Source organism: Mobula hypostoma, chromosome 4, assembly GCF_963921235.1.
Source record: "Mobula hypostoma chromosome 4, sMobHyp1.1, whole genome shotgun sequence".
NCBI classification, from domain to species: domain Eukaryota; kingdom Metazoa; phylum Chordata; class Chondrichthyes; order Myliobatiformes; family Myliobatidae; genus Mobula; species Mobula hypostoma.
Window position 1 is genome coordinate 79,479,663 of NC_086100.1, and position 17,825 is coordinate 79,497,487.

Genomic DNA, 17,825 nt, shown 5'->3' on the forward strand with positions numbered 1-17,825 from the left:
TCCCTCCAGTCTTCTGGTACTACTGCTATGGCCAGTGAGAATGGAAAGATCATCACCAAAGATGCAAAAGTCTCTTTTCTCGCTTCCCATAGTAACCTGGAGTATATCTCATCCAGTCCCAGGTATTTATCTACCCTGATGTTTTTCAAAAGTTCAAGTGCATCCTCTTAACATTAGTATGTTGTGGCATATTAGCATGTTTTATACTGTCCTGACATTTGTCAAGGTCCCTCTCACTAATAAATACTGAAGCAACGTATTAATTAAAGACCTCACCTACGTTCTAGGTAACTTTTCTCTTTTATCTCTCATCAGTCCTTCCCTTAATCTAGTCATCCTCCTGTTCTTCACGTACATGTAGAAACCTTGGAGTTTTCCTTAATCCTGCTCATCAAGGCCTTCTTATGTCCCCTTCCTGACTACCTTATAACACTCCAGAGCTCTTTCTTATCCTTGCTTCCTAAACCTTGCTTCCTTTTCCTCTTGACCAGATGTTCCACTTCTCTTGTCAACCGACCATCCATTCGCCTCAATAGGATAAACCTATCCAGAAACCCATACAAGTGTTCTCTAAATAATCTCTACATTTCCTTTGTACATTTCCCTGAGAACACCTGTTCCCAATTTACTGTCCCAAATTCTTGCCTTACAGCATCATAATTCACCTTCCCACAATTAACTACCTTTGCATCCTATCTGCTCCCATCCCTGTCCAAGACTATGTTAAAGGTCAGAGACTTGTGGTCATTATTACTGAAATTCTAATGCGCTGAGAAATCTGTCACCTGTCCAGGTTCATTGCCTATTAGCAGATCCAGTATGGCCTCTCCTTCAGTCGGCTTATCAACAAATTGTGTCAGGAATCCTTCGTTGTCACACCTAACAAATTCTGCCCATTTAAACCTTTTTCACCGAGAAAGTGCCTATCAACATTAGGGAAGCTGAAGTCGTCCTTGACAACATCCCTGTTATTTTTGCACTTTTCCAAAGTCTGTTTCCTGATCTGCTCCTTGGTATCTCTGTTGCTATTAGGGGTCTATTATGAGAGCCAATAGTTCTGTATTGGCCGCCACGTTGTAGTCCCATGTACTGCTCTGTGCTCAAAGTTCATCACGCTTGTTACTGATAGTCCTCACACTAAACTGAACACATTTCATCCCGTCCAACGGTTTACATTTATGGCTTATCCATTGCCTATCCTTCCTTGCAGACTCCCTCCACATCTACCTTTACACCAACCGCTCCATCCACTGGCTTATCACTCTGGTTCCCAACCCTATGCCAAACAGCTGTCACAAACTTGCTGCTAGGATATTGGTTCCCTGTAGTTCACGTGTAGCCCGTCCATTTGATGCAGGCCATGCCTTCCCCAGAAGAGATCCCAAAGATCCACAAATCTGAAACACAGTGTCCCTCATCAGCTCATAGCACAGGCAGCAATCCAAAGATTACTACCATTGAGATCCTGCTTCTAAGCTTTCTTTCCAGCTCCCTATACTCAACCTTCAGGATCCATTCATTTTCCTAGCTATGCCATTTTTTCCTAACAATATGTACCACATCTTCTGGCTGCTCCCCCTCCCTGATTAGAATGCTGTGGATTTGACCTGGGACATCTCTGATCCTGACACTTGGGAGATAAGATGCTATCCAGGAGTCTCTTTCACATCCACAGAATCTCTTGTCTGTTCCTTGAACTATTGAATTCCCTATCACTACCACTTTCCAGTTCTGAGCCACAGAACCAGACTCAATGCCTGAGAACTGACTGCTGCATCTTTCCTCTCGTAGGTCATTCCCCCCAACCGTATCCAAAGCAGTATCTTGTTATTGAGGGGGATGCCCATAGGGGTACTCTGTGGGTGGAGCTTAGGAGGATGATGGCACCGAACGGCAACTCCTTTGCTTGCATCTTTGGAAACAACTTTATTTCTATCTTCGCTATCTCTTTTTTTCCCACTCAAGGTTCTTTTGAAGACCCTGACCTGGAGTTACATGCTGACTTCAGTTCGTTGCGGAAATAGGACCCGCTCTCAGGACATCACAACCAACCGCTTTTCAATATGCCAAGGATGCGGCCTGGAAGACTAGCATGCCTTCAGGGTGCTGGATTTTTGTGGCTCTGCAGATGGGCTGATTCAAGGTCGGTGCTGCAGCCTGATGTATCGTGGGAGTACACAGAAGATCGAAAGCAGCGAGCTGGCCGCTGGCTCCTGGCTGTGTGCTCAGGAACCCGAGTTCTTTGGGCACAGAGGCCGGAAAAAGTGACACAACTGACTTTTAACACCATAAATCAGCGAGTTGTTTTGTTATGTCTCCCCTCTCGCTGTGAAACGGAGACATCTCTGTTTCCCTTATTAGGGAGAGAGACAGCCTGTGGTATGCCGAATTACCAGGTGTACAAGTGGTCTTTGGGGTACTGCAAGTCAGTGTGTTTATTGATGCTTTGCTGCACACTTGAGTGCTTGGTGTGGGGTGCTGTTACTTTTTTTGCTGGTGGGGGACGGGAGTTTGTAGCTTTGGTGCTGGTGGGAGGGGGGAGTCAGGGGGTAGCTTTGGAGTTCTATCATTTAACTGTTGTAATTTATTCTTTGGAGCACTCCTCTGTTTTCGTGGATGTTTGTAAAGAAAAAGAATTTCAGGATGTATATTGCTTACATTTCTCTGACATTAAATGTACCTATTGTACAGTCTGCCTGTTTATTTTCCCTCTCCTGACAGTCACCCAGCTACCTGCCTCCTGCAGCTTAGGTGTGACTGTCACCCTATAGCTCCCATCTATCAATTCCTCATTCTACCAAATGAGCTCCAGGTAACGCAATGTACCTAGACTTCCAGCTGCTTTCACTGCCCCTCAAGAATGCCGTAGAGCTGATCTGAAATGCTCCTGACCCTGGCACCTGGTTGGCCACATACCATATGGGAATCTCTTTCATATCCATAGAATTAAATTGTACCAAGGAATGACATATTTAGCTGAGTGAAGAAGGTGGACAAGCTATGTTCTTTATCCCTCTTTAGAGCACATCTTTGGAATTCATACAAACAGAAGGGGGTATTTGATGAAACATTCAAAATGATTAATAACAACAACAAAATATGGAGAAACAGGATATCTGGAGGAGAAGGAGGAGAACTGGTTAATAACAAATGAAAAGACCAAGTAATGCCAAGTTCAGTGTCGTGACTTCAGATGCAAATAGATAACTTAATATATTTATTATTGCAGCAACACACAATATTCTTCAGAAATAATAGGGATCTTGATCAGCTGAGAAAGTGGGCTGAGTAATGACAAATGGAGCTTAATTTGGGTAAGTATGACACATTGCATTTTGGAATGTCAAATCTAGGTAGGAATTTCACAGCAAATGACAGGGCCCTGGGGTGTGCTGTAGAACCGAGCAACCCCGGGAGTATAAGAACATGATTCATTGAAAATGAAGAAACAAGTAGAAGGTATTCAGCAGGCTGGCCTTCATAAGTCAGGATATTGAGTATGCAAGTTGGAAGCTCATGATGTGGTTGTACACTGATGAGGCCACACTTGAAGTATTGTATTCAGCTTTGTTCTCCTTCCCATATGAAATATGGAAAGAGAGCACACAAGATTTACAAGGATGTTGCCAGGACATGAGGGATTGAATTACAGAGCAAAGTTAGACTGGCTAAGAATTTATTCGTTAGAGCACTGGAAACTGAGAGGTGATCTTTCAGAGGTGTATAACACTATGTGCGGTATAGGTAGGATGAATGCAGTCAGTTTTTTTTCTTCCCCAGAGTTAGGGAATGAAGAACTAGAACTGTGCTACCTGTGCTACGTGCCAGTGAGGGTAAGAATAGGATGCTCTGGAGGATGAACAAGTGGCTGAGGAACCGGTGTAGGGAGCAGGGTTTCAGATTTCAGGATCATTGGGACCTCTTCTGGGGCAGGTGGGACCTGTACAAGAGAGACGGGTTACACTTGAACTACAGGGGGACAAATATCCTTTCAGGGAGGTTTGTTTATGCTATTGGGGAGGCTTTAAACTAGATTTGCAGGGGGATGGGAACCAGAGTGCCAGAGCTGACAGTGTGGCTGGGGTGAAAATAAATGATGTTAAAAGTTCAAGCAAATCCGCTAATAGAAAGGTTGTGAGTGGTGGTAAAAATTTTTTGAGGTGTATATATCTCAATGCTAGGAGTATTGCGGGGAAGGCGGATGAGTTGAGGGCGTGGATTGACACGTGGAATTATGACATTATAGCAATTAGTGAAACTTGGCTACAGGAGGGGCAGGACTGGCAGCTTAATATTCCAGGGTTCCAATGTTTCAGCTGTGATCGAGGCAGAGGAATGAAAGGTGGGGGGGGGGGGTAGCATTGCTTGTCAGGGAAAATATTACAGCAGTGCTCAGGCAGGACAGATTAGAGGGCTTGTCTACTGAGTCCTTATGGGTGGAGCTGAGAAACAGGAAAGGTATGGCCACATTAGTGGGATTGTACTACAGCTACCCTGTAGCTCAGAAGGGTAGGGCAAGGAAGAGGAGGGCAGTTGTGATAGGGGACTCGATAGTAAGGGGGTCAGATAGGCGATTCTGTGGATGCAGTCCAGAGAACCGGATGGTAGTTTGCCTCCCTGGTGCCAGGGTCCGGGATATTTCTGATCGTGTCCAAGATATCCTGAAGTGGGAGGGTGAGGAGCCAGAGGTCGTGGTACATATAGGTACCAATGACATAGGGAGGAAAAGGGATGAGGTCCTGAAAGGAGAATATAGGGAGCTAGGAAGGGAGTTGAGAAAAAGGACCGCAAAGGTAGTAATCTCGGGATTACTGCCTGTGCCACGCGACAGTGAGAGTAGGAATGCGATGAGGTGGAGGATAAATGCGTGGCTGAGAGATTGGAGCAGGGGGCAGGGATTCAAGTTTTTGGATCATTGGGACCTCTTTTGGTGCAGGCGTGACCTGTACAAAAAGGACGGGTTACACTTGAATCCTAGGGGGACCAATATCCTGGCAGGGAGATTAGCGGGGGCTACTGAGGTGACTTTAAACTAGAATGGTTGGGGGGTGGGAATCAAATTAAAGAGGCTAGGCGTGAGGAGGTTAGTTCACAACAGAGGGATGGGAACCAGTGCAGAGAGACAGAGGGGTGTAAAGTGAGCATAGAAGCAAAAAGTACAAAGGAGAAAAGTAAAAGTGGCAGGCTGACAAATCCAGGGCAAGCATTAAAAAGGGCCACTTTTCAACATAATTGTACAAGGGCTAAGAGAGTTGTAAAAGAGTGCCTGAAGGCTTTATGTGTCAATGCAAGGAGCATTCGAAATAAGGTGGATGAATTGAAAGTGCAGATTGTTATTAATGATTATGATATAGTTGGGATCACAGAGACATGGCTCCAGGGTGACCAGGGATGGGAGATCAACGTTCAGGGATATTCAATATTCAGGAGGGATAGACATGAAGGAAGGGGAGGTGGGGTGGCGTTGCTGGTTAAAGAAGAGATTAACGCAATAGAAAGGAAGGACATAAGCCGGGCAGATGTGGAATCGATATGGGTAGAGCTGCGTAACACTAAGGGGCAGAAGACGCTGGTGGGAGTTGTGTACAGGCCACCTAACAGTAGTAGTGAGGTCGGAGATGGTATTAAACAGGAAATTAGAAATGTGTGCACTAAAGGAACAGCAGTTATAATGGGTGACTTCAATCTCCATGTAGACTGGGTGAACCAAATTGGTAAAGGTGCTGAGGAAGAGGATTTCTTGGAATGTATGCGGGATGGTTTTTTGAACCAACATGTCGAGGAACCGACTAGAGAGCAGGCTATTCTGGACTGGGTTTTGAGCAATGAGGAAGGGTTAATTAGCGATCTTGTCGTGAGAGGCCCCTTGGGTAAGAGTGACCATAATATGGTGGAATTCTTCATTAATATGGAGAGTGACATAGTTAATTCAGAAACAAAGGTTCTGAATTTAAAGAGGGGTAACTTTGAAGGTATGAGACGTGAATTAGCTAAGATAGACTGGCAAATGACACTTAAAGGATTGACAGTGGATATGCAATGGCAAGCATTTAAAGGTTGCATGGATGAACTACAACAATTGTTCATCCCAGTTTGGCAAAAGAATAAATCAAGGAAGGTAGTGCACCCGTGGCTGACGAGAGAAATTAGGGATAGTATCAATTCCAAAGAAGTAGCATACAAATTAGCCAGAGAAAGTGGCTCACCTGAGGACTGGGAGAAATTCAGAGTTCAGCAGAGGAGGACAAAGGGCTTAATTAGGAAGGGGAAAAAAGATTATGAGAGAAAACTGGCAGGGAACATAAAAACGGACTGTAAAAGCTTTTATAGATATGTAAAAAGGAAAAGACTGGTAAAGAAAAATGTAGGTCCCCTGCAGACAGAAACAGGTGAATTGATTATAGGGAGCAAGGACATGGCAGACCAATTGAATAATTACTTTGGTTCTGTCTTCACTAAGGAGGACATAAATAATCTTCCAGAAATAGTAAGGGACAGAGGGTCCAGTGAGATGGAGGAACTGAGTGAAATACATGTTAGTAGGGAAGTGGTGTTAGGTAAATTGAAGGGATTGAAGGCAGATAAATCCCCAGGGCCAGATGGTCTGCATCCTAGAGTGCTTAAGGAAGTAGCCCAAGAAATAGTGGATGCATTAGTGATAATTTTTCAAAACTCATTAGATTCTGGACTAGTTCCTGAGGATTGGAGGGTGGCTAATGTAACCCCACTTTTTAAAAAAGGAGGGAGAGAGAAACCGGGGAATTATAGACCGGTTAGCCTAACGTCGATGGTGGGGAAACTGCTGGAGTAAGTTATCAAGGATGTGATAACAGCACATTTGGAAAGTGGTGAAATGATCGGACAAAGTCAGCATGGATTTGTGAAAGGAAAATCATGTCTGACGAATCTCATAGAATTTTTTGAGAATGTAACTAGTAGAGTGGATAGGGGAGAACCAGTGGATGTGGTATATTTGAATTTTCAAAAGGCTTTTGACAAGGTCCCACACAGGAGATTAGTGTGCAAACTTAAAGCACACGGTATTGGGGGGTAAGGTATTGGTGTGGGTGGAGAATTGGTTAGCAGACAGGAAGCAAAGAGTGGGAATAAACGGGACCTTTTCAGAATGGCACGTGGTGACTAGTGGGGTACCGCAAGGTTCAGTGCTGGGACCCCAGTTGTTTACAATATATATTAATGACTTGGATGAGGGAATTAAATGCAGCATCTCCAAGTTTGCGGATGACACGAAGCTGGGTGGCAGTGTTAGCAGTGAGGAGGATGCTAAGAGGATGCAGAGTGACTTGGATAGGTTGGGTGAGTGGGCAAACTCATGGCAGATGCAATTTAATGTGGATAAATGTGAAGTTATCCACTTTGGTGGCAAAAATGGGAAAACAGATTATTATCTGAATGGTGGCCGATTAGGAAAAGGGGAGGTGCAACGAGACCTGGGTGTCATTATACACCAGTCATTGAAAGTGGGCATGCAGGTACAGCAGGCGGTGAAAAAGGCGAATGGTATGCTGGCATTTATAGCGAGAGGATTCGAGTACAGGAGCAGGGAGGTACTACTGCAGTTGTACAAGGCCTTGGTGAGACCACACCTGGAGTACTGTGTGCAGTTTTGGTCCCCTAATCTGAGGAACGACATCTTTGCCATAGAGGGAGTACAAAGAAGGTTCACCAGATTGATTCCTGGGATGGCAGGACTTTCATATGAAGAAAGACTGGATGAACTGGGCTTGTACTCGTTGGAATTTAGAAGATTGAGGGGGGATCTGATTGAAACGTATAAGATCCTAAAGGAATTGGACAGGCTAGATGCAGGAAGATTGTTCCCGATGTTGGGGAAGTCCAGAACGAGGGGTCACAGTTTGAGGATAGAGGGGAAGCCTTTTAGGACCGAGATTAGGAAAAACTTCTTCACACAGAGAGTGGTGAATCTGTGGAATTCTCTGCCACAGGAAACTGTTGAGGCCAGTTCATTGGCTATGTTTAAGAGGGAGTTAGATATGGCCCTTGTGGCTACAGGGGTCAGGGGGTATGGAGGGAAGGCTGGGGCGGGGTTCTGAGTTGGATGATCAGCCATGATCATAATTAAATGGCAGTGCAGGCTCGAAGGGCCGAATGGCCTACTCCTGCACCTATTTTCTATGTTTCTAGACCACCCAATAGTCAACGAGAATTGGAAGAGCAAATCTGCAGAGAGATAGCTGGCAACTGCAGGAAACATAAAGTTGTGGTGGTAGGGGATTTTAATTTTCCATATATTGATTGGGTCTCCCATACTGTTAGGGGTCTAGATGGTTTAGAGTTTGTAAAATGTGTTCAGGAAAGTTTTCTAAATCAATATATAGAGGGACCAACTAGAGGGGATGCAATATTGGATCTCCTGTTAGGAAACGAGTTAGGACAAGTGACAGAAATCTGTGTAGGGGAGCACTTTCTTTCCAGTGATCATAACACCATTAGTTTCAACTTGATCATGGACAAGGATAGATCTGGTCCTAGGGTTGAGGTTCTTAACTGGAAGAAGGCCAAATTTGAAGAAATGAGAAAGGATCTATAAAGCATGGATTGGGACAGGTTGTTCTCTGGCAAGGATGTGATTGGTAGGTCAAAGGAGAAATTTTGAGAGTGCAGAATTTGTATGTCCCTGTCAGGATTAAAGGCAAAGTGAATAGGAATAAGGAACCTTGGTTCTCAAGGGATATTGCAACTCTGATAAAGAAGAAGAAGGAGTTGTATGACATGTATAGGAAGTAGGGAGTAAATAAGGTGCTTGAGGAGTATAAGAGGTGCAAGAAAATACTTAAGAAAGAAATCAGGAGGGCTAAAAGAAGACATGAGGTTTCCTTGGCAGTCAAAGTGAAGGATAATCCAAAGAGCTTTTACAAGTATATTAAGAGCAAAAGGATAGTAAGGGATAAAATTGGTCCTCTTGAAGATCAGAGTGGTCGGCTATGTGCGGAACCAAAGGAAATGGGGGAGATCTTAAATAGGTTTTTTGCGACTGTATTTACTAGGGAAACTGGCATGAAGTCGATGGAATTAAGGGAAACAAGTAGTGAGATCATGGAAACTGTACAGATCGAAAAGGAGGAGGTCCTTGCTGTCTTGAGGAAAATTAAAGTGGATAAATCCCTGGGATCTGACAGGGTGTTCCCTTGGACCTTGAAGGAGACTAGTGTTGAAATTGTAGGGGCCCTGGCAGAAATATTTAAAATGTCGCTGTCTGCAGGTGAGGTGCTGGAGGATTGGAGAGTATCTCATGTTGTTCCGTTGTTTAAAAAAAGGATCGAAAAGTAATCTGGGAAATTATAGGCCAGTAAATTTAACATCGGTAGTAGGTAAGTTATTGGAGGGAGTACTAAGAGACAGGATCTACAAGCATTTGGATAGACAGGGACTTATTAGGGAGAGTCAACATGGCTTTGTGCGTGGTAGGTCATGTTTGACCAATCTATTGGAGTTTTTCGAGGAGGTTACCAGGAAAGTGGATGAAGGGAAGGCAGTGGATATTGTCTACATGGACTTCAGTAAGGCCTTTGACAAGGTCCCGCATGGGAGGTTAGTTAGGAAAATTCAGTCGCTAGATATACATGGAGAGGTGGTAAATTGGATTAGACATTGGCTCAATGGAAGAAGCCAAAGAGTGGTAGTAGAGAATTGCTTCTCCAAGTGGAGGCCTGTGACTAGTGGTGTGCCACAGGGATCAGTGCTGGGTCCATTGTTATTTGTCATCTATATCAATGATATGGATGATAATGTGGTAAATTGGATCAGCAACATTGCTGATGATACAAAGATTGGAGGTGTAGTAGACAGCGAGGAAGGTTTTCAGAGCCTGCAGAGGGACTTGGACCAGCTGGAAAAATGGGCTGAAAAATGGCAGATGGAGTTTAATACAGACAAGTGTGAGGTATTGCATGTTGGAAGGACAAACCAAGGTAGAACATACAGGGTTAATGGTAAGGCACTGAGGAGTGTAGTGGAACAGAGGGATCTGGGAATACAGATACAAAATTCACTAAAAGTGGCGTCACAGGTAGATGGGGTCGTAAAGAGAGCTTTTGGTACATTGGCCTTTATTAATCAAAGTATTGAGTATAAGAGCTGGAATGTTATGATGAGGTTGTATAAGGCATTGGTGAGGCCGAATCTGGAGTATTGTGTTCAGTTTTGGTCACCAAATTACAGGAAGGATAAAAATAAGGTTGAAAGAGTGCAGAGAAGGTTTACAAGGATGTTGCCGGGACTTGAGAAACTTAGTTACAGAGAAAGGTTGAATACGTTAGGACTTTATTCCCTGGAGTGTAGAAGAATGAGGGGAGATTTGATAGAGGTAAATAAAATTATGATGGGTATAGATAGAGTGAATGCAAGCAGTCTTTTTCCACTGAGGCAAGGGGAGAAAAAAACAGAGGACAAGGGTTAAGGGTGAGGGGGGAAAAGTTTAAAGGGAACATTAGGGGGGGCTTCTTCACACAGAGAGTGGTGAGAGTATAGAATGAGCTGCCAGATGAGGTGGTAAATGCAGGTTCTTTTTTAACATTTAAGAATAAATTGGACAGCTACATGGATGGGAGGTGTATGGAGGGATATGGTCCTTGTGCAGGTCAGTGGGACTAGGCAGAAAATGGTTCTGCACAGCCAAGAAGGGCCAAAAGGCCTGTTTCTGTGCTGTAGTGTCTATGGTTCTATGGTTCTAACTAGAATAGATTTAAGATGAGTAGGGAAAGATTTAATAGGAACTTGAGGGACAGCTGTTTTACACAAAGATTGGTATCTACATGAAGTGTGTTACCATAGTTTGTGGTTGAGGCAGATCTGCTGGACAAGTACATAGATTGGAATGGTTTAGAAGATTATGGGACAAATGCTGGCAAGAGTGATTTGGCTTGGATGGGGCATCTTGGTTGGCAAGGACGAATTGGGCTGAAAGGCCTGTTTCTGTGCTGTAAAACTCTGCCTCTAACTGTTCTTGATATGAATTGGAATGCAAAAACATTACAGTGTTTCCGAACTGAAAACTTTCACTGCAATTCCAGATATCATTCCAGATTAGCTAGTTTTCTGATGGGTGTTCAAGCCTTCTAATTGAAGAGTATCAATTTTGAATGGAGATATTTCATCTTGCATTAGGTATATCTACAATATTTGCTCAAGAACTTCAATGCCTATGAGATATATTTAGAGGATCACATCTCGAAAGACCAGCAACAAAAGAAACATGCATTTCAATTGTCTGACTTGATAGGACTGTATTTATTTTTGGACTGCTAGTTTCACATTAACTTCCACCTGACTTCAACAATGAATTTTCAAAGTTTAGCAAACAGTTCTATAAATGTAATTTGTTCTTGAGAAGCTCATTAGTATTCATAATGGAATTCAGGTAATTGAAAGTACGCTTACATCTCGACGGTGTTCAGCACCGTTTCTTTTCTATTCCAGAATATGCTTAAAATGCCAGAACGTAATTACTTGGATAACTATACAATGAAGGAGGCATCAATGAAATTTCAATGACCATCAATCACTGTGCTCATCTCTTACCCAAGATCTAACTTGTGTCTAGTCCATTCTTCGGAGCAGAAGATATGCAAACAAAATATTCTGACAAAGGACTACAGCACTATCCTGGAAGGAAAATGGGATGTTTGTGATTGTTTGTGTTTCGTACATCAGATCATCATGCCATCAATAACATCAAAACAATCCACTTGTAGTGTTTGGATCTTACACTGAAGCATTGAAAATTAAAGTATGTTGTTTGCTTAAATTAAAACTGTTGAAATATGTTATATCACTGTTGAAGAGAGAGGGTCAAATCTTATGACGACAGACCAATCAGTATAATGTCAGTTGTAGGAAATGACGAGAGAACATTGTGCAGAACAAAATTCATTTTCATGAGAAGACTCATGGTTTAATAAGGAACAACCAGCACAGATTTGATACAAACAAGAGAAAATCTGTAGATACTGGAAATCCAAAGGGTTTTGGCCAGAAATGTCGGGACTGTACTCTTTTCCTAGATGCTGCCTGGCCTACTGATTTCCTCCAGCATTTTGTGTGTGTTGCTCAGATTTGGTACAGTTCCTTGATCAAGTGGGTCAATGAAGATGTAGTTGCAAGTGTTCATAGGAACTTCCATAGAACACTTGATAAAGTGCCGAAATGTCCATAGCTGAATTGAAAGACACTATAGCAAAGAGGCAAAGGTAACTTGGCTAGGAGGCAGGAATAAGAGAAAAGAATTGTATAGATAGTTTTTCTGACTAGAAACAATTATGCAGACTAAGAGTTCCTGGGAATTGTTTTTTTGGGGGCTACAGTGTTATTTTTCTATTATCTAAAATGTATTGCACATGCATGTGAATAAATCTTAGACGTTTGAAGAAAACAAAATACTTGATAACGTGACAAAGAAGCTCAGCAGAAGTTCAAGAAAGGAGCTCTCATCTCTAAATTCCAGATAAATGGTTCTGATCCAAAAAAGATTGGTTGTCCATTTCCCTCCATAGATGCTGGCTGATCCATTGAGTTCCTACAGTACCTTTGTGCATTGCACCGGATTTCCAGTATCTGCACTCTCTTGTGCCTCAACTCTGGGATCAGCAATTTCAGACAATATCTACAAAACAAGTTCCACTACTAGGTGCTGTTACCTAACTGTCCCATGACCACTTCTTGCCTTATCACTTTTTTCATTTAATCTTTTCCGCAATCCACCAGATCTCAGGCCTTCAATTTGTACTTTCTTGCTCCCTTTGTGCTTGCTTATAGAGCTGCAGGCAACACCAGCAACTGCAGCTCAGTTAGCAGTACTGTTAAATCCGATCTCTCTCCATAGGGTAGGTATGACATTTGGAATATTTTGAATGCATTTTACTTTTTTTTCATCTTCAGTAATTCATGTAAAAACAAATGTAGTTTTTGTCTGTTTATATAGTATTCACTTGAGCACTAAAATACATGCATCCATCTTTTCTCTCTTACAATTGTTGACACCTGTTGGATTCCTTCTTTCCATTTCTGTCATTGTACGAATTTTGGGCCCTTGTCTGGCTTGCAGGTTGGTCACCATTTGCAAAAAGATAAGGTTGAAAATGTGGACATGAGACTATAGATGCTAGAACAAACTGCTGGAGGAACACAGCAGGCTGAGCAGCGCCTGTGGGGGAAGGAATTGTCAATGTTTAAGGTTGAAACTCTGCACCAGTACTGAGGTTGGAGAGGGAAAGTAGCTGGTACAAAGAGAAGAGGTGCAGTGTGAGATGGGGCGGTAGTGGTTGATAGGTAGATTGAGAAACATAATGGATGATGGACAGAGGAAACCAGGTGAAATGGGGGGTAGGGGTGGTTTTGGGAAAAGCAAGGTAGGTGGGTGACAGGTGAAAGCAGATAAGTAAAACAAAAAACAGATGTAGCCAGGTGAGAAGAAGGGAGCATGTAGGAGGAGACTTGACCCCACTCCCTCATCTTCATTATCAATGTCCAATATTTATGCATCTCTTTTCCCCATGATGAAGACCTTTCAACCTTCTGTTTCATTCTGATAGATCCTACTAGCTTCCCTCCACCAACTTTCCACCATCTGACAAAATTAGTTATTTCCATAAACTTATCTTTTGATTCTTCTCACTTCCTACAAGTCAAAGGTGTAGCCATGAGCACTCACCCGAGCCGCAGAACTGTCTGTCTTTTTTTATTAACTACATGAGATAGACCATGTTCCCAACTCTTTCTTTGTTACATCAACAGCTACATTGCTAATACTTCTTGCCCCCCTTGGGAACACAACAATTAAAATACTGTTTGAAAATCTACTACTGTAGAGTAAACAGAGGGATTTCTTAATGTAAGGAGATTAAAATTATACACAAAATTATGCCTCATTTTATAGGGCTAACTTTTAGTTTATTTTTAGGCAGTCAATATCTATCACAATCATTTAATTGGTCACAATAGAGAAAGCTGCCTTCCCGGCTTTACCCTTGTTAAACATGGATGGTGCCTTCTTTAAACATCAGACTGTAACACCACATTAGTTCCCTACAATACCAGTCAGGGAACACTACAGATTAAACACAAGTATTCAAGCAATTGAACCTACTGTGTGTGGCTACAACTTCTTAGGATAAGCCCAAAGCTCATCTGAACAGCAGCTTGTGACATTTTATAGGCTTCAGTGATTGATCAGACGCCATCTGCTTTGATTGAAGATCTTTTGAGATATTAGTGAGAGTTAGAGAAAAAAAACAGAATAGATGAACTTTGCACAATATTGATCCTTGAGTTTTGGTAGGCATGCTGGGAAAGGCATATGCTTTTTTTATCTCAAATATTTGAAATTGAATCAATGGTTTGAGAATTACACTGCAAAAGCTAGCTGGCATTTTTTTTAATATATTGAACACCAAAGAAAACTAGAGTATATTATGCCTTTCAAAAGTTCTTACTTTGATTAAACCATTCATTTATGTATTGGAGTTTAAATCTGATAATTCCATTTAATTTTTTTTGTGCTCAAATTGCATGAATTATTGAGTAGTTTCATTGAGCAACAGTGAAGGATGAAAATAGATCCAAATATTTGAATTATCAAGTTACGTGAATTTGACTTAAGAGGAATAAAGTATACCTCCAATAATCTGCCTTCATGACCATCACAAGCAGAAATTACAAACACTCTTCTTCAATTAATATTCTTTTCTGAAAAATAACTGATTTTGTTATACTTTCCTGATGGTCTTGAAAGTGATAATATAGGTCTGCCCTGATTATTTGACGTTTCTAATGAGGCACTGATGTGCTCCCTTCTCAAACATGAAGTTTGTAGCCTATAGCTCAGTGCCTCTTAGAGTTACATCAATTACCTCCCTCCCATGTATATCTTCTTCATCTTCTTGGTACCCTTTAAAAATAAAAATACAGCCAGAATGATTGATAAACTGACAAGATCTGAAGTTTGGAGACACATATCAGAGCTTGCAGTGGGCTCTCGACCAGTTGGAATTTAATGCAGACAAGTGCAAGGTGTTGCATTTCGGTAGGAACAGCCGGGGGTAGGTCTTATATAATGAATGGCAGGGCACTGAGGAGTGCTGTAGAACAAAGGTAACTTGGAATATAGGTCCATAATTCATTAAAAGTGGCAGCACTGGTAGAGAGGGTCATAAAGAAAGCTTTTGGCATATTGGAATTCATAAATCAAAGTATTGAGTACAGGAGATGGGATGTGATATTGAAGTTGTATAAGACATTGGTGAGGCCTAACCTGGAGTATTATGTGCAATTTTGGTCACTTACTTACAGGAAAGGCATCAATAAGACTGAAAGGGTACAGAGAAAATTTATAAGGATGGTACCGAGCCTGGAGGACCTAAGTTATAGGGAAAGATTGAATAGGTTAGGACTTTATTCTTTGGAACGTAGAAGACTGATGGAAGAATTGATAGAGATATAGAAAATTATGAGGGTATGGATAGGGTAAAAGCAACCAGGCTTTATCCACTAATGTTGGGTGGGACTAAAACTAGAAGTCATGGGTTAGGGGTGAAAGATGAAAAGTTTAAGGGGAACATGAGGGGAAACTTTTCACTTAGAGGGTCATTAGAGTGTGGAATGAGCTGCCAGCGCAAGTGGTGCATGTGAGCTTGATTTCAACATTCAAGAGAAGTTTGGATAGGTACATGGGTGACTATGGTCTGGGAGCAGGTCACAATGGGACGAGGCATTTTAAATGGTTTGGCTTGGACTAGATGGGTCAAAGGACCTGTTTCTGTGCTGAGGTGTTCAAAGACTCAATGACTCTTTAATATGATTCACAGATGCTGGAATCTGGGGCAACAAACAATATGCTGGAGGAACCCAGCAGCTCTTGTGACATCAGTAGGAAGAAATAGTTGATGTTTTCTTTCCTCACACAGATGCTGCAAGATCTGAAGTCTTATAGTAGTGTGTGGTCACTGATTTCATTGTTTTGGCATGTATCCCACACCAAATAAGTCAATGTATTAAATGAATTTTTGAAAATTTTTCAAGATCTTGAATCCAAATATCTATGTGTGGTTTTGTGCAATCATTTTGTTTTTTCTGCAAATTCACTACATGTTCTGAAATTCGACAAACAAAACTGATCAGAACCACTAGTGTGAACTGGGTCCTAGAATCTGGCTGTAAGAAACAGCCTTAAAGAGCACCAATGTTTCTCTGTCTTGCTTTGCTGGTGTCTCAGATGCCACCTGTCTTTGAGAATGAGCTGCAGACTGATGAGTTCAAACAGCGGCAATTTTCCTAATTTCAGTATGAAAGGTAATCATCTCTGGCCACCTCCCAGGTCACTTGTTTACCTTCATTTCAATTTGTATTATTCCTCAAAATCTACTCTATCAACACTTCTTGCAAATGATAGCAATGTCATTCATATTGCCTCATGCCTTTTGGTGTAGTTTCAGACCTCTAACCTTCTCAAGTCTTTTACTTTTCATATATTTTTCAAGCACTACAAATATTCGACAAGCAGTACAGAAACAAAATGACATGAACTGTAGAAAATCCAACAAAAACTGCTGAAAATGCTCAGCTGATCTTGCATATGTGGAGAATGAAAAGATTACTACTTTGGGTAAATATAGTAGAAGAGTGCAAGTTTTTTTCCTCCACTATTCACTTTCAGCGATTCCTTTTTGGTATTGGTTTAGTATTGTCGTATATCCCAAGCTTCAGTAAAAACCTGTTCATATAGATGAAGTGATTAGACAGATAAAGGCAAAACAATAGCAATGCAGAATAAAGTATAAAGGCTACAGAGAAAGTGAAGTGCAGTTAAACAAAATAGTACTAAGTAGATTGTGAGGTCAAGGGTCCATCTTATCATAGGTCAAGAGTCTGATAACAGTTGAATAGAAGCTGACATTGTTTTACACTCAAGAGAAAATCCGCAGACACTAGAAATCCAAAGCAACACACACGAAATGCTGGAAGAACTCAGCAGGCCAGGCAGCATCTATGGAAAAGAGTAAACTATCGACCCATATCAGGCTGAGACGAAACGTCAAGTGTTTACTCTTTTCTATAGATACTGCCTGGCCTGCTGAGTTCCTCCAGCATTTTGTGTGTGTTGCTTTGTTTTACATTGGTTATTTATACTTTCTACTGTAAAGTTTGTACCTGCCATTTTAATTTTACTAACTATTTAGTACTCCAACTAGTTTCTAGTTTTAATGCAGCTGTTTCTTTGAATGAGTGAGAATTTGGTAACATAAAGCGAATTAGCATATTCCAAGAATGCCCCAGTGTGTTCCTATACTAACCACAATATTAATGTTCTAATATCATTATCAAGGTTTCCCTTCCCATTAAAAAGTTCCTAGCTGCTGCCAAATTACTACATTGTAAGACTAATAACATATTCCATAAAACAGATGTTTGTTTAAGAACTATTTCTGAGAATATTAATTATTCCTTCTGTGAGGCAACATAGGCCCTGCCCCTGAGGACAGAAGCAGATGTTTACTTTGTCGTATCAGACACACTGTATTACCTGTCACGACAGAAAGTGCTTCACGGTGGATTTAGGTCAATTGAAACTATCACCTGAAACAAACTCCTGAGGGTAGCTTTATTTGGAACAGGATTTTATATCAGTTTTTGCCTCTCTGCTCATGAAGATGGCATTCCACTGACATAATTCCTGTTATCTCAAAAATGAACTGTGGTTAATGTCATTTGAATCCTCATGCAACTTTGTTCTCAAACATTTGATGTGTGTGGAAAGATACGATCATAAAACCTCAAGGTATTTATAGCAT

General features: G+C 41.6%; 1 protein-coding gene across 1 annotated transcript in view; it reads right to left on the minus strand.

Annotated features, from left to right (window-relative positions):
• Positions 1–17,825, minus strand: part of LOC134345959 (uncharacterized) — a 115,522-nt gene that overhangs the window by 38,267 nt on the left and 59,430 nt on the right.